At 38.8% G+C, this 23,208-nt stretch overlaps 1 protein-coding gene across 49 annotated transcripts in view; it reads right to left on the reverse strand.

Moving 5' to 3' along the window:
• Positions 1–23,208, reverse strand: part of ZBTB20 (zinc finger and BTB domain containing 20) — a 505,805-nt gene that overhangs the window by 464,260 nt on the left and 18,337 nt on the right. For 19 of the 49 annotated variants that reach the window (XR_011729104.1, XR_011729105.1, XM_071759988.1 and 16 more), the window contains exon 1: positions 11,904–12,273. The exons of 5 other annotated variants lie outside the window; for them this stretch is intronic. The gene's annotated coding sequence lies outside the window, so the exon portion shown is untranslated. Of the gene's footprint in view, positions 1–11,903; positions 12,274–23,208 lie in introns of those variants that run through there. 25 more of the 49 variants (XM_071759901.1, XM_071759919.1, XM_071759737.1 and 22 more) reach the window with 5 other exon arrangements.

The raw sequence follows: 23,208 nt of genomic DNA on the forward strand, positions 1-23,208 counted from the left end.
CTTGGACAAAGCTAACACTGTAGCTCGTTGGGACATATCAAGCTGTGGAAAAGCCAAGTGGAAAAAAATATAAAATTGTTGCTTACAAGTCTTTGAACTTGCATTAACTAAGTTAAAAGAGTAATTATAAAAAATAACTAGCAAACAAAACATCACAATCTAATTTTTCCAAATTCTGCTATTCAAATAAGACTTTGTTGACATGTTGTCACGGTAAATGCCAAGTGCAAGGTCCCGCACCTGGATTGGGGCAATTCCCAAGCTGGGGGTGAGGAGACTGAGAGCAGACCTGCAGAGAAGTACTTGGGGGTACTGGTGAATGAAAAGCTAAACATGAGCCAGTCATGTGCACTCGCAGCTCAGAAGGCCAACCATACGCTGCACTGCATCAGAAGTGTGACCAGAAGGTTGAGAGAGATGATTCTACTCTGTTCTGATGAGATCCCACCTGCAGTACTGTGTCCAGCTCTAAAGTCCTCAGCACAAGTCTAGAGGAGAGCCACAAAAATTATCATAGGGATGCTAAGCATCTCTGTCACAAAGAAAGAGTTGGGTTCTTCCAGCCTGGAGAACAGAAGGCTCTCAGGAGACCTTACTGAGGCCCTTCAATACCTAAAGGAGTCTTGTAAAAAAGATGGCAACAAACACTTTTTTTTAGGGCTTGTTGCAATAGAACAAGGGGTAATGATTTTAAACTGAAAGAGTGCAGATTTAAACTAGATAAGAGGAAAAAATTTTTTACAGTGAGGTTGGTGAAACACTGGAACAGGTTGTCCAGAGAGGTGTTAGAAGCCCCATACCTGGAAACATTCAGTCAGGCTGGATAGGGGGATGAAATGACCTTTAAAGGTTTGTACACATCTAAACTAGTATATGATTCTATAATAAATTTGTTTGGCCTCAGTTTTCAGTTACTGTTTGGTCTTACTATCTTGTTTTGAATGCAGAAAAAAGACTGCAATGGCAAAGAAGTTGCGTATGTGTTACAAGATCACAATGGTGTAAAAAACCCCTAACGGTATTTAATATATCCACAAATAATTTGAGCTTCCTTAAGGAAGCGAGGAAGGAAGGGAGGAAGGGAGGAAGGAAGCAAGGAAAGAAGGAAGGAAGGCGCCACTTCCTCTTTCTGTCTGTGCCTCAATTATTCCTGATTAAAAAATGGAAATAATATAGTTGATTCAGCTACTGGAATTAAGCAAAACTACATTAACTACTTTCTTTAAATGCTCTAAGTTTCTTCAGAAATGCAAAATGCTATTTATTCATATCAGCAGCTATCTCTGACTAAACTGTTCTGGAACCTTTTGTGGGCATTCCCATCTCCAGCTGAACTCTGCTGATAACTGCTCTCTGTAGTACATGTGCCACGCTTTCATCTAAAAAAGCCAAGGAGAGAGTGCTTCTCTTCGGGTAATGAGACCAAAGCAGAACAAAACAACAACAAAAAAAAATCACACAAGGTTTTAGGATTAAGCCTTTGCAGATGAGTAACAACAACAACAAAAAAATCGTATTTTTTGGATGTTAAATTCCTTGCAGGCTTTGCCTGGGTATTATGAGAATAATTGCCAACACCTCCTAAAAGGAAGCCTTTTCATCAACTCCATAAGCTCAGATGTCAAGGAGAGATTTGGTAAATACACCTATGTATGCGGCCACAAGTGAGACACTACCTAACAAATCAAAAACGAGGTCAAGTTCAGCAGCACTATCCTAAAGAAAGCTGTCTACTGGTCACAAATCACTTGTGGAATACCATGCATCATTTTTACTGCTTCAGATGTAAGCCAGCTGCAGCCAGTAGGCTAGAAATGCAGTGAGACTGAGCTCTCAGTTCAGTGCTGATTCTTCTAAATTCCATGGAGCTGGCGCACTTCTAGACAAACGTAACTTAGGGCAAAATACGACCAATAAACATTTTAGCAGACACAGACATTCAGAAATTTCGCATGGAACTTCTTATCCCAAGAGCACACTCTTCTGAAGATGATTAGTATAGGACAATTATTTCATGAGGGAAAAAGAAAGGGCTGTAGCCTCTTTCCACCCCACTCTAGTCCTATTCATAAAGATTTCTGCTGCTAAATTTTCTCTCTCTCCTGCCAGTGGGCCCAAGTTAGCCCCTCTTTTTGCATTCAGTTTAGACTTTTTGTCCTCATTTTCTTTGAACAGCTCTGCCCCCTGCCTGTGTCTCAGCTTTTATTTCTTCTAGCTGCTCACATTTTTCCCAAACCTCCCTTCTAAATGCTCCATTTGTATCCTCCTACTACACTGAAGCGAATGTTCCATAGTAACATTATCCAACAAGATTTTAATAACTCTAAAAACAGCTTACAGTCAACTAAACTGTACTCCTGGACAACCAGTATTCACCAGGAAACTCCAGAAAAGTCCATTTTAGCTCACTTCCTTTTTATTTTCCACTTTTATCACCAGAGAAAGATGCAGAATTAAAATTTAATTAATTTTGGTAGCAGATTAAATTCTAATGGAGATGGTTACAAATGTGAGCTAGACAAGAGAGCTCTTAACCCATGATAGAGACAGCTTTAACCTCACTAGCTTAGTTACTAACAGCTGTTTGGTCAAGAGGGCCTAGGACTGCGTGCAATAAAAATATGTGAATTAAAACATATCCAAAATTCATCTGAGATCCAACATAGTACAGCCTTCATGATCAAGCCAAACAGGTACTGCCATCTAAACTATCTAAGTAAACTCTGGCTCTTACTCCCAATGTTGCTCTAAAAAGAAACCAAAAAACCCCAAAACAAGCAAACAAACAAACAAACAAACAAAACATTAAAAGAAAAACAAAACAAAAACAAACCAACAAAAAAGCCCAACAAACCAAACCAAAACAAAAAACCAACAAACTTCACCCAAAAACAAGACCTCAGGTGTCAGTTCTATTATGACATGCCAGAGGAAGACCACAAGTGTTCAAAAATTTCATTTAGAGCCTAAAGTAAACTCATTACAGTAAGAAAGAGGTTGCAATGCATTTTTAGGGTGTAGTGAGGAACAAATTTGTGTTCCTGTCAGAGATTCTTACAGCAATGATCAAAATTAGCTAACACAGCTATAACTTAGCACTCCCAACTGCTCCCAGAAACTGACAAGCATCCTTAACCCTGTCCTGAAGATAAGCTAACTGAGATGTTGAGAAATGATGTGACATGTTGAAAGTTACAAAGAAAATGAGAAACAAACTAGGAATCCCTAACCAGTGGGTTATCCTTACAGGTACCTATGTTCTTGCATACATCGTGGCAGTGACTGCACTACAATACAATGACAACTTTGGATACTGCACCACAGCTCTGTGCTGAGAAAAATATTTAAGATCTGGAACCCTCAGTGCAAGCAGGACTTTGACCAGCTGGATTGAATCCAGAGGACCATTACCAAAAAGATTACAGGGATGGACCACCTCTCCTACAAAGACAGGTTGCAAGAGTTGGAATTGTTTAGCTTGGAGAAGAGATGGTTCCAGGGAGACTTTATAGTGTCCTACCAGTACCTGGAGAGAGCCTACAAGAAGATGGGGACAGACTTTTTACAGGGGCATGTAGTGATAGGATGAGGTGTAAAGGCTTTAATCTGTAAGAGAGTAGATTTTGTTAGACAATAAGACATCAGGTTTGCCCAAAGGGAGGTCTCATCCCTGGAAGTGTTCACAGCCAGCCTGGATCTTACTTTGAGCAACCTGATCTAGTGGGAGGTGTCCCTGCCTTGCAGGGGGATGAATTTTGAACTATATGATTTTTAAGGTCCCTTCCAAGCCAAACCATTCTATGACTTAGCAAGTATACAATCTCTGTATACAGCTTAAAAAAAAAAATAAGTAAATTAATTAAAGAATAGCTGTCTAAGAAACTAATAAGAAAGGCCTTGAATGGGATCCAGTCCCCTGTAAAAAGGGACAGAAAAAGTTAAATCCAGAATCCAGAAATGCCCAGCACCAGGGAAAAATACTGAGCTTTCTCTTGTCCAGCACAAAGTACAGCATAGCCAAATGTACTGCAAAAGCACAACTGGCTTTAAATCTCATTCAGCAGCAGCTGCTTTCACAGCAGTGAAATGTTTCAGGCTGAGCCTGACTTGGTGGATAAATGATTCGAAGGTGCTGTAGCTCAGAAGGAACCAGCTCATTTAGGAAATGTCACTATCTTAAAAACACACTTTTTCTATACAACTGGAGCAAATGTTTAAGTTTTCAAAAATCGGTCAGGAAGAAGAAAATAAAAACCGGACCTTTATGAAATGCTGGAAATTACAAAACATGGCTTGGCCTTCAAATGTTCTGCCTGTGAGCAAGTACAGTCTGGGCTTCTGCTGAGAACTGGTGTTGGTTCTTACCATCTATATTAGTTTAACACTAGCAAAAGGTGCCAGATTGGTAGCCTCAGGCGCTGAATTCTTTCTGTCCCCAAAGCAGGTACAGCAGGAGGTCAAGCTATCTCTATACCAATGCCTGAACAATTCCTCACGTCCAGAGACCTGGTGATAGGAGGATGATGTGGGCTCAATGCTGTATTGGTTTCCTGATGCCTCTGCCATGACCGCCCACTCGGGGGCCAGTTCCCAGTGCACTGTGTCAGGAGGGTAGGTTCCTAAACCGCAGGGCCTATGAAAGGGAAGTAACAGGAGAGTTATCCTACAAGCATCCTCCAAGACACTCAGAGAAAGAAGGACCAGGGCTTATTTTATTTGCATTATATTTCAGCCATCTCAAAATGAATGAACACCAGAGAGAGCAACGAGGCCACAGAGAGTCAATGTACTACTGAGTACAAATGAGATTTATATGTTGCTCGAGTCACTCCAACCAATTAGCTACCCACCAGGCTGTTTGGTTTATTGTCCCAACCAAATAAAGATTTAATAAGCAGTCACCTAGATGGGAAGCATGAGACTTGCAGAAAGGAAACTTTTCACTATTCTACATGGAAAACTTGAGCCCAGTCCTGCAACAGCTCTGCACAGCTGATTCCCACTGATGGTACAATGGCTGCAAGCAGAGGCTCTTTAGCATGACAGTCCACGTAGGTGGAAAAATACAAGAAGTACAGGACAATCCTTCATTAAATATTTACCGTGTCAGAAATCTTCCACACATTCCAAATATTGTATGGGAATTAACAAAGCTTTCTTAATTTTTTTTTTCTCCAATACTCAGTCTTACCCAGGATTTATATTCTCTTTTTCACAGCATGAAAGTACAAAATGCTGTTTTTTCAAAAACCTATCAACTAGGTAAATGTGCTGTGTAGGGAACGTGTTAAACAATTCAGTCTATGTTTGAAAAAGAAATACAGATTCATCACAACGAGGAAGGATGTTCAAGAGTATCCTGAAAAAACAGCCAGTATTCAAGCCAAAGGACAGGATGAAGTGGGCACAACAGTATAAAGCTGACAAGCAGATTTAACTGACAGTGACAGAAAGAATTGGAAGCTGCCAAATCCTAAGCTTCAGGAAGGCTTCTTCAGATACTACATGCACGAAAATTGAAACTAAAAGCACCAATGAGAACATTTTTTAAGCTCCTTCAGATGGGGAAAACCCTAGAAGCAGCGGCAGTGAAATGGAAAACACTTACTTTGGGAAATGACAGGAAAAGCAATGTCTATCAAATATAAGTAAGACTGGAAACAAAGCAAAAAGAAGTCTGGATTTCAGGACTGGACATTCCATGACCTTTCTCGGAAGTCATGGCTGGTATATAAGGCTCTCACAGACTTCGTCAGAACACTTCCTCTTCTGTTAACACTCCTCCTTGCAGGAGAGGTCAATGCCTTTCATTTACACAGTTTTTGTAAAGCAGTGTCCCAGAGGGTGTGGCCCGGTCCCCTGGGAATAGCATTTGTTAGTTTTGGAGAACCAGCAGAGGGAGCACATTAGCAATTAAACATGGCTTTCTGGTGTTTGTGCCTAAACAATGAGATTTTTTGGTTGGGTTTTTTTGTTGTTGTTTTGTTTTTAGTCTCAGCATTCCTCTCTGTCACTAATGTCTGTGACTCACTTAGCTATCAGATTGCTAGGAGTTTAGGAGCCAAAGCCATGAAGAATAACAGGCTCCACATCCACCACACATAAAATGATAGTGGACGTAAGCTTTTTACCAACTTGTCTTTCTTCACTTTCCCCTCATATCAGCTTCCATCTTAACTATTCTTGATATGCTGCCTGTGAAACCTTATGTTGCCACATGACCATTGGTCTCAAATTCCTGCACTGTGCCCACTAAGTTTCTAGACAGGAAGAAAGGCATATGGATCTCCAGAGAGGAAAGAGAAATCAATAATTAACTTTCAGTCAGCTGAAAGGACAACTCTGAAGTCCATAAGGCAACTTTCCCAGTCCTACTTTTGTATCCTCAAGGGACTGATCGCACTTCCAGCTACTGATGATTTTAGAGGTAAGATATTAGAAAGCTTATCTTTTAAAGTAATTGTCATGCTGTATTTACCTCAGAATCAAATGGCACACTAAACTTGCCTGCATTTTTCGCTCTACCACAATCCCAGGATAAATCTTCTATGGAAGCACGTCAATAAGAGGTCATCTGCAGGTATAACTTTTAGACTGGCACCACCTCTGTCCCACAGAGGAGTTCCCATTAAGTGCCTTCAGACAGATGGAAGCACTGCCCATTCATGTTTCCTCACTGCTTTAGCAAACAACTGTTTTTAACATACTTGTATAACCACCAGGATTATACCAGTGCCAACATTCAGGAAGACCCTACGGGGTTTGGCTCACCCTTTGTACTGTCATTTACATTTGTGCAAACTGGACATAAAATGTTTCCCAACCTTGGGGGTTGTGTCCACTCACTTCAGAAAAGCACAAGGAAAGGCATATGGCACAAGGAATTGAAGAATGAAGTCCTTAAGACAATGCCAGTGTTTGAATTAGGTAGGACTGGTTTCTGTTAGGACACCTATCTTTCATAAATGATGTTGAAGAACAGTACCTGGAAATAAATAACAAGTACAGTACAGGCTACAAATCTGCCTTCCAAGGGGCTGCGGGTGCTGGTTGTCACTGGTGGGAAAGAGGCCACTTCATGGCATGGAAAGATTCCAGCCTTTGTGCGGGCATAGCCCATGGCCTTTCTTCCCATAGTGCCACCTAGTGCCAATGCAGACCGCGGCTCGCTTCTCCAGAAAGGGAACATCTGCCCCATCAGGAACAGGCTGGGACCCTCCACACTCATTTCACCAAAGGCAAACCCCAGCTGTCAAGAGGAAAAGGATTTGATTTTCTTTAAAGACAGCTTTAATGCATTAGCTTGATTTCCCACTCGTATATATTAACTACTTCAATACATCCAGTCTTCATTGGATGTGATAAAAGCTCAACTTTTTTCTTCTTTCAGACCTCCGGGAGGTGTGGTAACCTACCCTGTGGCACTGGCAGCCCTGGATGGCCCAAGGGCTATAGAAGAAGGAGGTGGCATATGTCCCTGTGCCTCTGGTGACCATTTTACAAGACCTGTCTGCAAACAGTGTCGGTAGCAGTCAAAATGCTGTCATAGTACATGATGGCACTGAAGGATTAACTACAAAAATGTACGGAAACATGAAAGACACAGGCAGTAATCATTCTGAAATGCCAGTTTCCTAATCAGATCAGTGCCAACAGAACTAACTTTTAAGTAAATAATAACAAAGAACATAGGTAATATCATCAAAACAAAAAACAAAAGCTTTTACCTCTATTCACTCCTCACTGAAAGTTTGATAAATCTGTGAAAATCTGTGCAAGTTAGAGGTCTACAGTTACTACAAAAGTATCTCAAAATTTGGTACGTGATTAAACACTACTCTTTACCAAGAGAAACTTGTATTACTGGCATAGACAGATTATGAAAAATGCAATTTATTTTCCATGGATGATCGTTTGCTAAGTTTCTGAATTTTCTTGGGCCAAGCTAATAAAATCAGTGAAGTCCGTTTCGCTTTGATTTGCCATCATTTTCCCTCTGCAGCAGTTTGAACTGCAGACTGCAGAGGGAACAAGCTATTCTTTAAAAACAACTATTTCTAGTGCATTGTTTAATTTAAAAAAATATATATAGAAAGGATTTGGATTTTCTACAAGTTTTGCTTAAAAAAAAAACAACTAAGTAACTTAATTTTCCATTAACATTTATGCATCTTTTTCAGTAGAAGTTCTTCACCATACGGATCCCACTGTAACAAAGTCCTATGAAAAGAGAGAGGAGTGAAACCAACTGAAATCTGTAAGGCCACAGCATGCCATCAATTTCTAAACAGAACTCCTATTCAAATCATTCTGCTTAGAACCTCATACGGTCTGCAAAAACGAGCAGGGTTTTCTTAAAATGATTTAAATAACAATTTATCTAAGACTGTAATCTCTCTTGTATGGGATTTGTAAGCCATCCCACAGAATTCTCTAGCAGGGGACACTGTTCTCCATTTACATCAAAGTTTTATATAAATAATCTTACATTTTTAAAATTTTCTGCAGCTGTTTTCCCTTATGAATAAGCAGGGCCCATAAGAAAATGTGAAAATAGGAAAACTGTGACTAATATTTACAATAATTATATATCCAACTCAGAAAATTGCTAAAACTGTCTGTATCAAAATCAGTAAGATTGGTATTTTTTTTTCTCCTTTAAGAGAAAAGTAAAATCCTCTACCACTAAAATTAATTTCACTTGGTATTTGTTTGGTATTTGGATTTAACTATCTTATATCCCATTTTTGGTCCTGCTTATAAAAATATTTTTAAAAATAATTTTAAAAAAAAGCACAACACAAAAACATACACATACAAAAAAAAAAAAAAGAAACAAACAAACAAACAAACAAAAAACCCAACAGCGTTGCTTTTTGTCTCACAGGAGCGAAGGAGGCATATATACACATGCCACTCAGCCCAAAATTACTCCAGCTACAGGGCATGGCAAAGCATGAAATAACTGCTCCAGAGCACTTCCTCATGTGGGTGTGTTAGATAACTGTCTGCTCCAACGCTAAAATAAAGCTCACTCCGACCCAATCCACACCACCAGCTCTGCCCTGCACAGCTGCCCAGGCTGTGGGCACGGGAACCCACGGGAACCCACAGCACCCCACAGCACCCCGCACACTCCACTCTGCCAAACTCACTCCTGCCCTCCTGGTCAACAGGCTTGACACCCTCCGAGTTCCAGCTACAGCATCATATGCTGGATTTAAGTTTACTTAGGCATACTTTACCCTTTGCTGCAGTATCCAGATTGCAAATGGACTTTGTGCTATTGAAAGGGCTAAGATTTTTTTTTTTTTTTCCCGGGATATACAAAGAAAATCAAAGTGGAAAAGTTTTAAGATTAAAAACTTTAAGATTAAAAAGTTCTGACTAATAAAAAATGTTGCTTCTACTCCGACTCCCTTTCTCTGCTTGAATTCTTCCAGCCTGGAGTTTTCATTAAATCAAGTGGTATCTTGTAGACATTTTTTAAGTTTTTCAAAAATGTTAAGATGAAGCTGGGTTTCTGCTAAATGTGTGCATAAGAATCCTGAGAACATATCTACATGCCTTCCTATAAAAAAATATGGGCTGCTGAGGAGCGCATACCTGTACTAATTCAGAAGAAAATGACAGGTGCCTGAAAACCCACCCATCCCACCAGAGTGGCTGCTAACACTCCAGCCACCTCACTCTGGTGTCCACACCATCCAAAGGCATCAGCAACTTCACCTTTAAGACCCCTACATTTTTGGCATAACTACAGCATGCCCAAATCTGAGCCTCAAAGCTTGAGATTCAAACTTTAGGTGGGCAGGAAATAACATGTTATGGTTAACAAGTTATTTGATTAATTTAGAAGCTGGAAAAAAAAAAAAAAAAAAAAGAAAAAGAAAAAGAAAAAAATTAAAAAGACAGGGGAAAAAACCCAGGAAGCAATGAATGTGATTCTCAGCTACAAGATGAGCCACCAATTCTTGGCACACTGATACATAAAACCTTGAAAAGTTTCGCTCGGGTTCTGGAAATAAAGCTGCTAATAAAATGGAGCAAGTAGTTTCTGTAGTTGTAGTGCCAGTGAATAGATCTCCTGCTTTGGATTTCAATTAACTTAGTTTGTTCAGTAAGGAGGCACTTCTGCTGAAACTGGGGAGTTCTAAGCTAAAGGACAGCTAAAAAAAAAAAGCCCCAAATAACAGCAAAAAACCTGTTGGCAGCAAAAGTTCTCTCTGGCTGTAAAATAATGGATTTTTAATAAACATTTCAAAGGATTTGAAGGTTTTGGAGAATCTCCTAGGCAGTCCCAGGTGGATTGGGAATATTGCATTATAGAGTTCTTTGTGCTAAGAGGAAGGCCTAATGCATGTTTTTAAGAAGTCCGCCTCATGCTATTAAATAAATAATTTTCTATTAAAAAAGGTGATTGTTATTGTTGAGAGATCTCCACTGATCAGCGTCCATTTTATATAATTACTTAGGATTCTCCAGAACATTTTATGTAACTCGCTTATACTATCTCTGGTTTTTTTGGGTTTTGGTTTTTGGTTTTTTTTTTGTAAGCTGAGTAGCAGTTTTACTCTGCAACAGAAATGACAGGAGCTCAGATAAAAAGACCATTTCAAATGGATCAATTTAAGCAGTCTTTAGAACCCTTGATAAATCTGGGCTTCAAAAACTCGACAATGCTAAATGGGCTATGAAATGCATCACAAATCCCTCCCCAGAAAAGAAAAAAAAAAAAAAAAAAAAAAAAGAAGAAGAAAAAAAAGCAGAGGAAAAAAAGAGGAAAAAAATATTAATTCAGAGAAAAGCTTCAATGTTTGAAATCAGAAATAAGCAGCATATTTGTGGAATGAAAAAATGGTAAATAAATAGTTACTATTTCTGGACAAAATGGCTCGATAGATTTCATAATTTGCCACCACTGTAAAAAATATCTATTCCCTTCCCCCCTCCCTTCCCCGGCAGTACACACGGAAACACAAGCATAACCATGCATAAAGTGGGAGGGTGGGGGGCAGCCAAGGATACAAACTCCCTCTTAGAAAGTTTGAATTCTTATTAACCCAGTGATGCCTCCATAACATTACATTAGATCATTATCATAAAAGTTGGAATATAGATCTCCCTGCTTGCTAGTAAAGGAAGCTGGAAAAATACTAATAATGAAAAATAGACATTAAAAATATCCAGGAGGAAAAAGTACACGCACAATAAGCAGAATTAACCCCCTCCGCCCCCACACCAAAGCAGACAAACAGCAAAATCCCCTGATAAAATCCTGTCAGGAGGAGTGGAACCTGCTTTCCCTTTTTTTGCTTTTATTTACTGTATGCCAAGCATGGACTTTAAACTTACAGTGTGCATATATATAGAAAACAAAGAATAAGAGTCACCGTTAACCCTGGTCACCGTCATTACAGCTAAAAGTCATTGGCAAATACTAATAAAACCCCATTTAGCAGTAAATAAGGAGAACATGATATATGGACGGACAGATGGAACTGCATAAACAGAAAAGAAAAAGCAGAGAGACCCACAAACATAGGGAGAGGGCTGTTTTAGAAGAGTGAAAGATACTGATTTACTTGGAACTAGTGGTGGAAAACAAATGTATTTGTTTCCTTCATGATTAAAAAAAAAAAAAGTAATTAAAGTGAATCATAAGGGGGCACACCCTTAAATAAGTAGAAAGGGGGGAAACATTTGCATGAGGGTAAGGCCTTCTATAGATGTTCCGAATTTTAAGCTAGCAAATAGGTCTGGCAAACTTACATCTCCAAATCAAAATCGGAGGGGGGGGGGGGAGGGAGGAGGAGGGGAAGGGGAAGAATAAAGAAGTGCTGGTGGTTTAAGGAGAGCAGAGGCTTTATTCTTTTATTTTTTATAAAAGTTGACTGGCCTACCTTGTTCCCCAGTCCTCAGTTTGTCTCCTCATAGTCGCTGTCTCCCTGGAAGTACAGTGTGAGTGGTAATGACTGCCTGCCTCCCTAATGAGTCCATTTTCCTGCTCTTGATGTTGTGTATACACACACACTGCAACCTACCTTACAAACCACAGAGACGGGAAAGGGAGAGGGAGCGAGAGAGAGCGAGCGAGAGCCAGCGAGAGTGCGAGAGACAGGGAGAGAGAGGGAGAGCGAGGGAGAGAAAGGCGCACACAGACAAAGCCCTCCTACCAGACAGCAGACAACCCTCCTTCCCCGAGCTAGCAAAATACAACTCGGCTAATGCAGCAACAGGTTCAATACCGCCAGGCTGAGGCAGCGTAGAAAAGGTATAAGGGGCTGAGCGGGATTGCTGCCAGATAAACAGTTTAGCGCCGGCTGGCTCCACCTTTCTTATTTATGTTGCAGGATGTTGGGAGGGCATTGTTTCAGACGGTCCGTATCATTATCATAAATACATTTTTTCGTGCATATTAGCATGAAGCGCTGAAACCTATCAGCCATTCTGCTCCGTAACCTTAGAGCTTTAACACATGCAGGGAAGGTGTAAACATATCTCTTTTGACAGGCAGACTACACAAAGCCCACTGATGATTTTAAAGTCATGAGATCTTTCAAGAAAGACGCTCCTGAAGATAGGTTTCCCCAGACAATAGGGGAGCAGGGAAAATTGATCTTGATGAGGAAGAAGTCTTCATAAGAGACTGCTCGGTAAACAATCGAAAAGAGAGGGCTGTTCTCCCCAGCATTCCCTCCCTTCAAAAACATATATTGGGAAGCTTCTACCCCTACAGCTATAATAATGTGCTGTGCTTATGTCTGAACAGGTGCAATGCATATAGTACATGGTGTTACAAGGACAGAAATAAATCTCTCAAGTAAAAAAAAAAAAAATTCCCAGATGCAAACAGGCCAAGGTTACTTAAAATATAGGTCTAATTTGAAAAACGTTTTCCTCACTCCCTGTTTTCTTTTTGCTGGGGGGGGGGGGGGGGGGGGGAGCTAGAAGGAAGGTGTAAAAGAAGGGGGGGGCAAAGATGGGAAAATTAATATGTGTAACTACTTCCTAGATTTTTTTTTTTTTTACAATATTCTGTGGTATCTGAAGAAGATATATGCTGCTTCTGAAATAATTTTCACTCAGTGTTTTCATCACATGTAAACTGACATTGTCACAAAAATTCTGCTGATTTTAATGACAGCTTGAGGTATATGGAAGTAGCAACACCAGGAAACCAAGATTTTCTCCTGTATTTCATCTCTGGACAAAGGTTCTCCAAGAACTTTATCGGCAGGGTATTTTTTCGATAGAAAAACTGAGTCCAAAGGGGAAGAAAAAAAAAAAAAAAGAAAAAGAAAAAAAAAAATTGACGTGATATTCCCAAGGTTGTGTTGTAAATCAGAAGAAAAACAGTCAAGAATACAAATCTCCTAATACTTAACACAGAATTTGCCAGGAGTATTTCCTACCCACCTAAAAGTTAAGTGTCCTATCTAAGCCAGTTGTGAAGACTCCCTCTATTGTCGGTGGAGAGACCGGCATCTCCCAAAAGCAATTATTAATCCCACCTTTGTCTTCACTGAGGAGGGAACATACACAACTAGATTAGGCTAGGCAGCTAGCTTGTAGTTGGCTAAAATTAAGTAAAATGAATCTCAATTTTGATCTAAAGTTCTATTACAACATCCCGCTTCCCAAAATACATTTTTATTATCACATTTACTATTAGGCAATATATGCCTGAATTGTAGTGATCAAAAAGGGACAGCCAGCTGACTAAAAGAGACAGGTAAACTCCCTAGATTCATGGATTTATACCCTCAGGCTGGATGGATATTCATGATTCACATAGTTTTTATAATATTAACCAGCCTGGTGACTGGTGAATTTGATTAGTTTTGTTCACTGGTAGCTGCTACACATTTTTGTATTTCACCTATAAACATTCTATTTTCATCACAATATACAGTAAATATGGAAGGACTAAGTATTTTTTTTTTTTCAAAAGGTTTTCTTTAGTATTTTCTTTGAAACCCAGCCCTTCTTACTCTAGGAAAAAATATAAATAGTAAAAAGCTTTATTAGATGACATAGTTCAACTGCTGTGATACTTCTACACACCTGGCATAAGTAGAGGCCACTCTACAAGTTACTCCAAATATATATATTTGGCAAAATTTTACCCCTATTAGATACTTTCTTCTTTGGACTTTTTGACCAAATTCACCTTATTGAAGGCTATATGTAAGGATAGGAAAGCAGAAGAAGCATTTGGAGACTTTGCTCCTAACTGTGATAACTCGATATGGCTGTTTACGTACCAATTGACCCCTCACTTGCCTCAGTTTTTCCATCTGTAAAATGGACTCAGCTGTAGCTCCATGAGCAGATGGCACCATAAATATATGAAGTGCTTCTTCTTCCTATCTCAGCCTGGCATCTCTCAGAGTTTTATCATGGAGAATATTATGGAAAAAATATAAATACTTTATCAAGCAGACCTGTATCAAAGCCAGCTAGCTGATTAAAATCAAAAGATCTTATATCCCTATATTCAGGTCAAATAATATGAATAGTCTCTGAATTTAAAATTTTAAAACCAGACCTGCAGCAAAAATGAGGATATCTGATGCAAGAAGTTCTTAGTACTGTGGAACATTTGACCCCAAACTGACATTCATTCTTCAGTCCTATCTACATTATACATATATACAAATCTGAAAAGAGATTCAAAATATACCAAGTTTGGATACAATATAGGTTCAAATCCTTCAGATTTAACAGATATTCGGGATGAAATTTGAGTATTAAGTCAGAAACTTAAGTTCAAACAGTGCTTGGATTTGCCATTGATCCAGATCCAAGTAAGTAAGGAGGGAGGCCTCTAGATCCTTATGTCCTGTAACTTTCTAGAAATGTCATAGATGTATCTACCAAATTTCATTATATTTTGAGGAAGTCTGAAAAACTACTCCTTCCAAAGTTGCATGGGGTTTAGCAAAACCAAGCACTTTCAAACCTAGAGACTGTTTGTAACCAAATATGAAGTAGATTTCAACTTAAGCTAGTTTTGGCCCTCAATCAGAAGCAAATCCCATTAGTGGTAACCTTTATAAAATCTAAGTAACTGTCTGATCTGACTGATAAACCCCACAAGATGAGATCTGTACAACTGCAAGTCTTGCCTGCAAGTCTTTCTAAATGGAGCCTAAATATCATTGGCCCAATTCTCTGTTGTCTTATCAATCAGTCTACCTAAACCAAACCAAAAGTGTGTACAAAAATCCTGAGTGATGCAACTGAATGGAGAATCCTGATTTAACAATGTGTTGCCAACATAAAAATGGCTGCTTATTCAAAATGCTCACCACCATCCCAGGCTCCTGTATGCCTGCAATTCATCCTCCCCATTACGTGAGCACGTCAGTGGCTATGTACTGGGTTCACTTGCAGGAAGAGGAAAGGGGACACAACTGCTGACAGCTTTCAGCTGTTTCACAGGACTGGGCACACACCTGCCATGTGACGGTGAGTGCCTGCATGGCCATCACACAGCTTAGCCACACAACAGAGCAGGCAATGAATCTCTTGTCACAAGCCCAAGAGCATACCATGGCTGAGATGCTAAGTTTGGTTATGCCACAAATGGAGCCACCTCACTAGAAAGAGGCTGGAACAGAGGGCTCCCAGACCTATTAGTTAAAGGCCACATACATTATCCACCCTGACTGCAAGAACAGGCAATGCTGGTCTACCCAGTAGATAACACTCCCGCTTTGTTCTGGGGTTTTTTCTGTAAACTTCTCAGTTCAGACCTAATATCTAGCAACTGCCACTAGGGAGGTAAAGGAACCCCAACCCCTGTAGAAAAACATTTAAAAGAATGAAAAAGTTACTAGCACTATGAGGGAGGTGGAAAATTCCAGTGGCTGGCCCAGTAGAGTGCTTGGCCCCTTTACATTTCTCCCAGGAAGCTGCTGAGCCCTAAGAACACCCTGATCTTGAGTAGTAAGGGGGAGATGGGAAAAAAAATCACACTATTCACCAGAACTATGGAAGTCTTTGTTGCAAGTGACAACATTCTGGATGACAGACTGAGAGGGAAGGAAGGTGCTTCTGTGCCAAATAACATTTTCTGGACTGCTCTGTCCTCTGCTCTCCTTTTTATGTTGCCAGGCTCACCAACACATTAACACATACCTTGTTGGTAACCAAAACTGGAAAACAAGTCACGGCATCATATAACCATGTCTGAGGCTAAGAGCTACTTGCTTTGAAAAGAAATTGGCCTCTTAGCAGTTACCTATGGGCTGATTTTAAGTGGCACTAAACCCTAAACTGGTTGAGTATCCTGCGCATCCTTGTGCTGGGGTAACGCACTGGTTTTGATGGACTCCATGTACAGGAGTTCCATCAGTTCCTTCAGGGAGCTCTGCCTTAGAGAAAAAACAGGAATTGCTCTTAGAAACCAGGCTGTTCTAATACCATACTGGTGTTAAAATCCTAGGCAAATTTCTCATGCAATTCTCTTTCAGATGGTATAGGCAGGACCTAGAAGCACTGACAGCAACATGTCTGAACTTGATAGCTTCCACTTGGTACCCTTTACCACATGCACTGATCTGCTAGACTCCTCTGGTGTATCGCTTCATCAACATTGCCAGCCCAATAGGACTGGTGAGTCAGATGTCTCAACTGGTGTCCTGCAGTGGCTCTTCAACTTTGTTAAAATGTAATGAGAAAGATGCCAATTAAAAAAGTAAAAGAGTCCTGCAGTGTGGCAGGCTGATTCAAATTTGATACCTGTATGAAGTGATTAAAAATAGGTTTTCTAAACTCAAAGATAATGGGAGGACAGTATTTTTGATTTACATCAGCAGGGGTCAACAAAAATGTAGAAGAGCCACACAGAAGTTCTTTATTCTTGCACATTTACTGATTAAGATGCTAAGGACGGGAGAAAAGTAAGGCACACTTCTGGTATCTTTCTGGGAATCTCAATTGTTATCCCATCTTAGTAGTCATTACTTACTGCCAAACCTCCAAATAAGTAATACTTCCCTTTAACTTAGCAACTTTGATCCATCATTCTATGGTTAAGTTCCACATGCATATTAATAAATAAAATCTCAGTACTCCCTTGGACAAAAAGCTATTATCATCCCCATTTTACAGATAGTAAAAACTAAATGGAAAGAGTTAATCACTCTATTGAGAAGAGAAGTGAGGCTGGGATGTCAGATTTTCCCAATCAGAAGTTCAGGCCATGCTGCCTCAGTGGGTCAGCTTCTCAGACAACCCAATTGACTGGCAAGGCTGGGATGCACTTGTGGAACCAGAATTGGCTTTTCTGATGTTTTGTTGTTGTTGTTGGTTGGTTGGCTGTTTTTGAACCCTGGGATGTGCTGAATAAGAGATTAGATGCAAAGCTGGTACACCTCCAACAGTTTCCATGGATCTATGAAAATCTCTCTTCAAGTAATAAGTACCAAGTACCATAAATGCCCGCTTCCTTTTATGATGACACTGCCAGCACTCTGGTAAAGGAACACTTTGCACATTGACCATTCCCTTGCAGTCCTTAGGCCAATTTGCACAAAGATGGCAACAGTGTTTCCTCTGCATAATAATCCCATGTCAAATACAGCAGTACTGCATTATGCTAGTAGCTTGTTGGGTAAATATTGCTGCTATATCAGTAAACCATGACAGTGAGATCTAGGCAACAAAAGAAATGTTGTCCCAAGTAAACCAACCCCTTGTTTTATACCCATCAACACTCGTGTTTATCAACCCCTACAGGGACTGAGAGTCCTCATAAAACAAACTTCAGAAGACCAGTATCATACCAACATAACATTTCCCAATTCAAACACCAAATCCACACAAAATTCCTCAGACTCACATGTGCTTTATCCCCTTCTCCTCATTATACATACATGCACACACACTTGGGATGTTCATGTGTTACCTCTCTGTCTTGAACGTGTAGATAGTGTTGTAATTATTTAACACCTAGCAACCTGCAGTTACTTATATGGCTTTGGCTATATGTGTTTATCATCTCCCCTTACAGAGGGCTGGGATATTTCCTTTATTTGCATCAGCAGGATATTTGTGACCAATTTAGCTGTTGAGCTAATGTGCAAGGCCCTCATCCAGGCTGGGGAGTTACAATGGAATTGGATCTCATTACACAGCCTCCTGCATCATATGGTGCTCCTGCTATTATATAACTATATAGTTCCCCAAGGTTACCTGTAATTTGATTATAAAGAGTCATGTTGCAGTTCAGTCAACATTAAAGGACTAGAAATTTGATGAGTTACTTATGGAAATCCACCCCAAACTGAACAAGAAATTTTAAAAAGTAGTTTTATCACCTGAAAGAAGCAACAGTAACAATCAAGTCAGGATGCACATCCTTCACTCTTTTCCACCAGATAACTAGGATGACTATAAAGATTTCTATTTTTGTCCCCAAAAGTTAGGGAGCATGCAGGAGGGGTTGATAGCTGTCACAATAATTGCAGACGGTTGTAACATGAACCAGAGTGAAAATGATGAAGCTCTGGGTGGCCATCAGTTCACTTATACCTTTTTTAAATAGTAAAAAAAAATGCCAACAAACAGAACAGAACCAAAGTTCTACAACTCGAGTGACTGGTAAATCGCAAAGTTTATAATTAATTATGTGCACTAAGTTTGTAATGAATAAAGATCTGATCTAGATGGGAAAAAAAGTGAAAGGCATCACTAGCAGTATTTTGGAAACAGTTATTAGAATCTTTGGGTGCCACTGAATATTTTCAAAATTTTCACAAGCTTATGAGCACTGGAGATGCATTATGTAGATGGGGTGCTTAGGGACCTGGTTTAGTCATGAACTTGGTAGTACTAGGTTAATGGCTGGGCTAGATCTTAAAGGTCTTTTCCAACCAGTATTATTCTATGATCCTGTGATCCATTCTACCTGGAAAATATTTATGACAGCATTTCCAAAGATGCTACTCTTTCAAGAATAAATTATCTTCCCGTAAATCAGCTTTCAGCAGTAATAATCTTCTAGTTTAGAATAGAATCAGAAACTATTTCCCCCTCCCCTAAAAGACTACTCACTGGATTTCTGGGAAAAAAATTTTAAAAGCAATTTAAGCGCATCAGATGTACAAAGACAGAAATTTCATACTTTAATTTTTATTTGATTGACTATACATAAAGTGGAGAAAATCACCTCTACAGAAAAGAGACAAACAGTATTGAAACTTCAAAAGTCCATAAACTTGAGTAGGCTTTAGAAGTTATGCAATTGTCCTAAAAGTCAGGGAATTTTTAAAATAATCTCTGTTATGCTCCCAAGTGCTTTTTCTAAGCTTTTCTGTACTATTATAAAAACTAGAAATGCCTTTATTGATTTTTTTTAAGCTAAGACTATGTGACAAACACACACACACAAAAAAATAAATCACAGCATGTACAATAATGCTCTAATATTTGAAAGGAGCAATAATAAGTGCCTTTATTCATCTAATACTTCAACATGAAATCTCTTCAGCTGATGTAGGATTCTTTTCCTCAAACATCTGCATTGTGTGGAAGTTTCTATATATAATCTTTCTCCATGTATTCCAGGCAAAGGAAAACCTAAGTATTTACCATGCAGGCTGAAGTTCTAAGTTACTGAAAAAGCTAGACTTTCTCAGAGCTGTTTGGCAGCACTTTTCAGCTGCTCATCACAAAATTTCACCCTAGGATCTAGGTTTTGATGGCCCAAATTCCTGCTAAGTCCCCATGCTTAGGCTTTCTACTTTTATGTCCCTAAAATCCCAGAGACTAATAACAGAAAATATCAGGCAGAGGCACTTGGGGGTGTTTAGGCCATCTCACTTTGACCTAGGAGTATATAAAAGTGCCTGATTCTGTTTTGGAGGAAACTGAGCATTAGGGAGACCATTGAGTAAAGCAACGGAAGTGAATAAAACATCAAAGGTTTATTCCTTTAGATTGAGAAGCCGACTCCAAGAAAAACTCAAGTGGTGACTTCTATATCTAACACACCGGTAACACCAGTAAGGCCACAACCATTTTACTAGTAGTAACACCATCAGAATTAAGTATAAAAGTTTAAATTTCACAAACCTTACTACTGTAGACCAACTCAAGGGGAATATTTTTGTGTGCTGTTGTGCAGGATTCATCATCTTTGAAACTTTTAGTCAAAGATGAATAAAAAACTAGACCTACTAGATGTAAGAAAGAAATGTCCAGGTCTGGATATATTTTTTTTTTATATATACTTCATATAAGGTAAGTTCTGTTAGATAAACTAGTCAAGATCGATTCCTATTAGTCTTTTAGTTTCAGTTAAAGGAGAATATTTTTGGATAATCTGAAGCACAGTTCGCTCAGCTGTTTTAAAGGACACATTTAGAGGTGCATTTCTTTTCCTGAAATATTAATTGAAATTCATTTTGTAAAGAAAAGATGGAAGAGTTTATTATTTAAAGCTAAAGAAATTAAAAGCAAAAAGTTGTAGTACCTGAAAATTAAGCCTCAGGTTTTACTTTACACAAAAACAGAGATAAGAGCCTTTATTTCCATCAGACCTATTAAAAATTGGAAGATCTGTTGAGGTTAGTGGTGGTGTAAGCATCACAGAATTAAGCTTGGGTACCCTATAGACAAACAACTCTTATTTTGCCTGTATTTGAACAAAAGAGTCCTTCACAACAGAACTAGAATATACATAACAAGATCTCATAATATTTTCCAAATTATATAATGGAGACAAAGTGTACCAACTTTAGTGCTATTCTTCAGTCAGATTTTGTAACAAGCCCAAGTTAAGATTATTTATGGTCAAAAGGTTCATTTTCTATAACTTTCTTTGCAATTACTAGTTAGGACTTTAATATTTGGTATTCCTACCAAGATGGCCTATGATTGTGTAGTGAGAGATCTCCTTTGCAATATCTGTGCAATTAGGCATAATTAACTTTGTCAGGGGAACTTCAATTTCCTCATTTTTTTAGTAAATAATGAGTGTTAATATTGCACTAATCAGTACTAACTAACATATAATTTGTTTTGTTTCAAAATCAGAGGTCACACTGTGAAACTATTTGATAGTATGCAACACCACCACCAAAACCATTAAAAACAAACAAACAAAAAATAAAGAGACTGGAATAAAGATAACTTTATATTAGTGGGTGCTGTGCTGTCCTACCTTTCCATGTGTTGACCTCTCCTGAAACAAAAAAAGATTGGCAAGAATCAGGATACAAATATGACTAAGTGTTATCTCTCTTGTGGTCTCAGAAAGAATAGACATTTGTTTTCACCACACTGATATAATACTATAGATGTTTGAATCACAAATGACAGTATACCTTAAAGCTTTCTCTTTCAGAAACAAAGGTACTACCATTACAACTAAATCAAAATCTTGATTAGCTTCAGTGGATGATTTGTGGGTCAGGGACCACATGGAAGAAAAAATCACGTCTGATAGAAATCTTCCATAAATACTAAGCTATATATCATGCAACATCCAGCCAACTGAGTAAGTAAAACTGAGTTTCAATATGAAATTCCTAGGGATCCATGTACTAAAGTAAGACACTATAGGAATTAATTGGGGGGTATAGGATACGGGCTTCCAGGGAGAAACTGGGAGTGCCTGGTTAATGGCTACTTGGTGTAAATTCTCAGTCATGAGAGTTGGAACTGTTTAAGCACAACATCCAGCTCACACATGTATCTTAGTGCTGATAATAATTCACGGTTTTAAAATAGGTATGAGAAAGATAGTCAGTGTTATAATTAATAGAAGAATAGACAGAATAGAATAAAGACAGTATTATAATTAATAGAATTTATGGGGCATTACTCTCCCAAACTGCTATTTCAATCTAAATACTGCTCTGGGCTTGAAGTATCAAAATGTGACAACAATGCTCAAGGTCGCCATAACAAGATTATTTTCCTGCCTTATTTATTGAAACAAACAAACAAACCAACCAACAAAACAGTAAAACATTTAAATGAATGTCAATAGTCTTCAGAGTCAACACTGCTTCAAACATTCAAGAGTTCTTGAATTAGGAGGCTGACTGCAAATAACCAAGTGTCAGCTCACATCTACTGCAATCTTTAACCAGAACCTCACATTCAAGCAGGTGACAAGATTTTTACCTGAAAAAATAAAGCTGTAATTTTGAAGCACAAGAAGTCAACAACCAGGGATAAAAGCACCAGTTTATGATACTGCTGAAGGTCAGTTGAGTCTGACCCCTGTCTCAAAATATGAAGGACACATATTATATAATCATCTGGAGAAGCCACTACATAATTTCTGTGTCTTTTTCATGTTAGGTACTTAATGGTGTTGGAAGTTCTTTGGGATTACTTTACAGGCTACTCCTGAGAAAAGAAAAATTATTTGCAAGAAAAATGAAACCAAAAAGTTGACTTACAGGCTCTCATCACTATCCACAGGTCTCAGAGCTCAAGATTATCCATCCCATATCTATGGCAATAGCTCCCTTTCAGAGGAACAAGAGTATTTGCTTCACCATAGCTCAATGGTGTTCAAATCCCTGCAAGATACTAACACTATATTCCATTTCTTTTAATGGAAAATATATATCCAAATTCCCAAAGACAGACCTTTTACCATTGGGCCCGAAGAAACAGATTACATGAAAATATCTTTTTATCACAAGAGAAGACAGGAAAAAAAATTCCAATTAAAATTGATGGAATTGATCAAAGAATGAAAGCCATCAAGGAACAGACAGGCAAAAGGGGGAATAAAATGGGGAAAAGTGCATAAAGTTATCTCATTCCCCTCAAGGAGTATAAAACACCTCCCTACCAGAGTACAAGAAGGTATTTCCCTTTTGTTTTCTAATACTGAAACTAGATTAGAGACTAGGAAACATGTTGAAAATTGTGGTAAAAGCAGACCATAAAGTTGGAAGTAAAACATAACTTGAATTACTCCATTGTCACAATGAAAAGGCCACGGAGCATGCCAGTGTTTTAGGCACACCCATAAGCACTTTTAAGCTTCACATATTTGAGTTTGAACTACAGTCCCTTCAATTCTAAGAAAACTCCTAGCCAATAATGCTTGGGCTAAAAAAAAATTTCCTATAGCTGCAGTCTTTAGATTTTTCATAGATTTCTGCATACATCTGAGAAAAGCTCTTGGTTGTGCCAGGTAATTAAAAAGAAAAAACCAACCCACAAGAAAAC

The sequence above is a fragment of the Heliangelus exortis genome, chromosome 1 (assembly GCF_036169615.1).
Source record: "Heliangelus exortis chromosome 1, bHelExo1.hap1, whole genome shotgun sequence".
Classification (NCBI taxonomy): Eukaryota; Metazoa; Chordata; class Aves; order Apodiformes; family Trochilidae; genus Heliangelus; species Heliangelus exortis.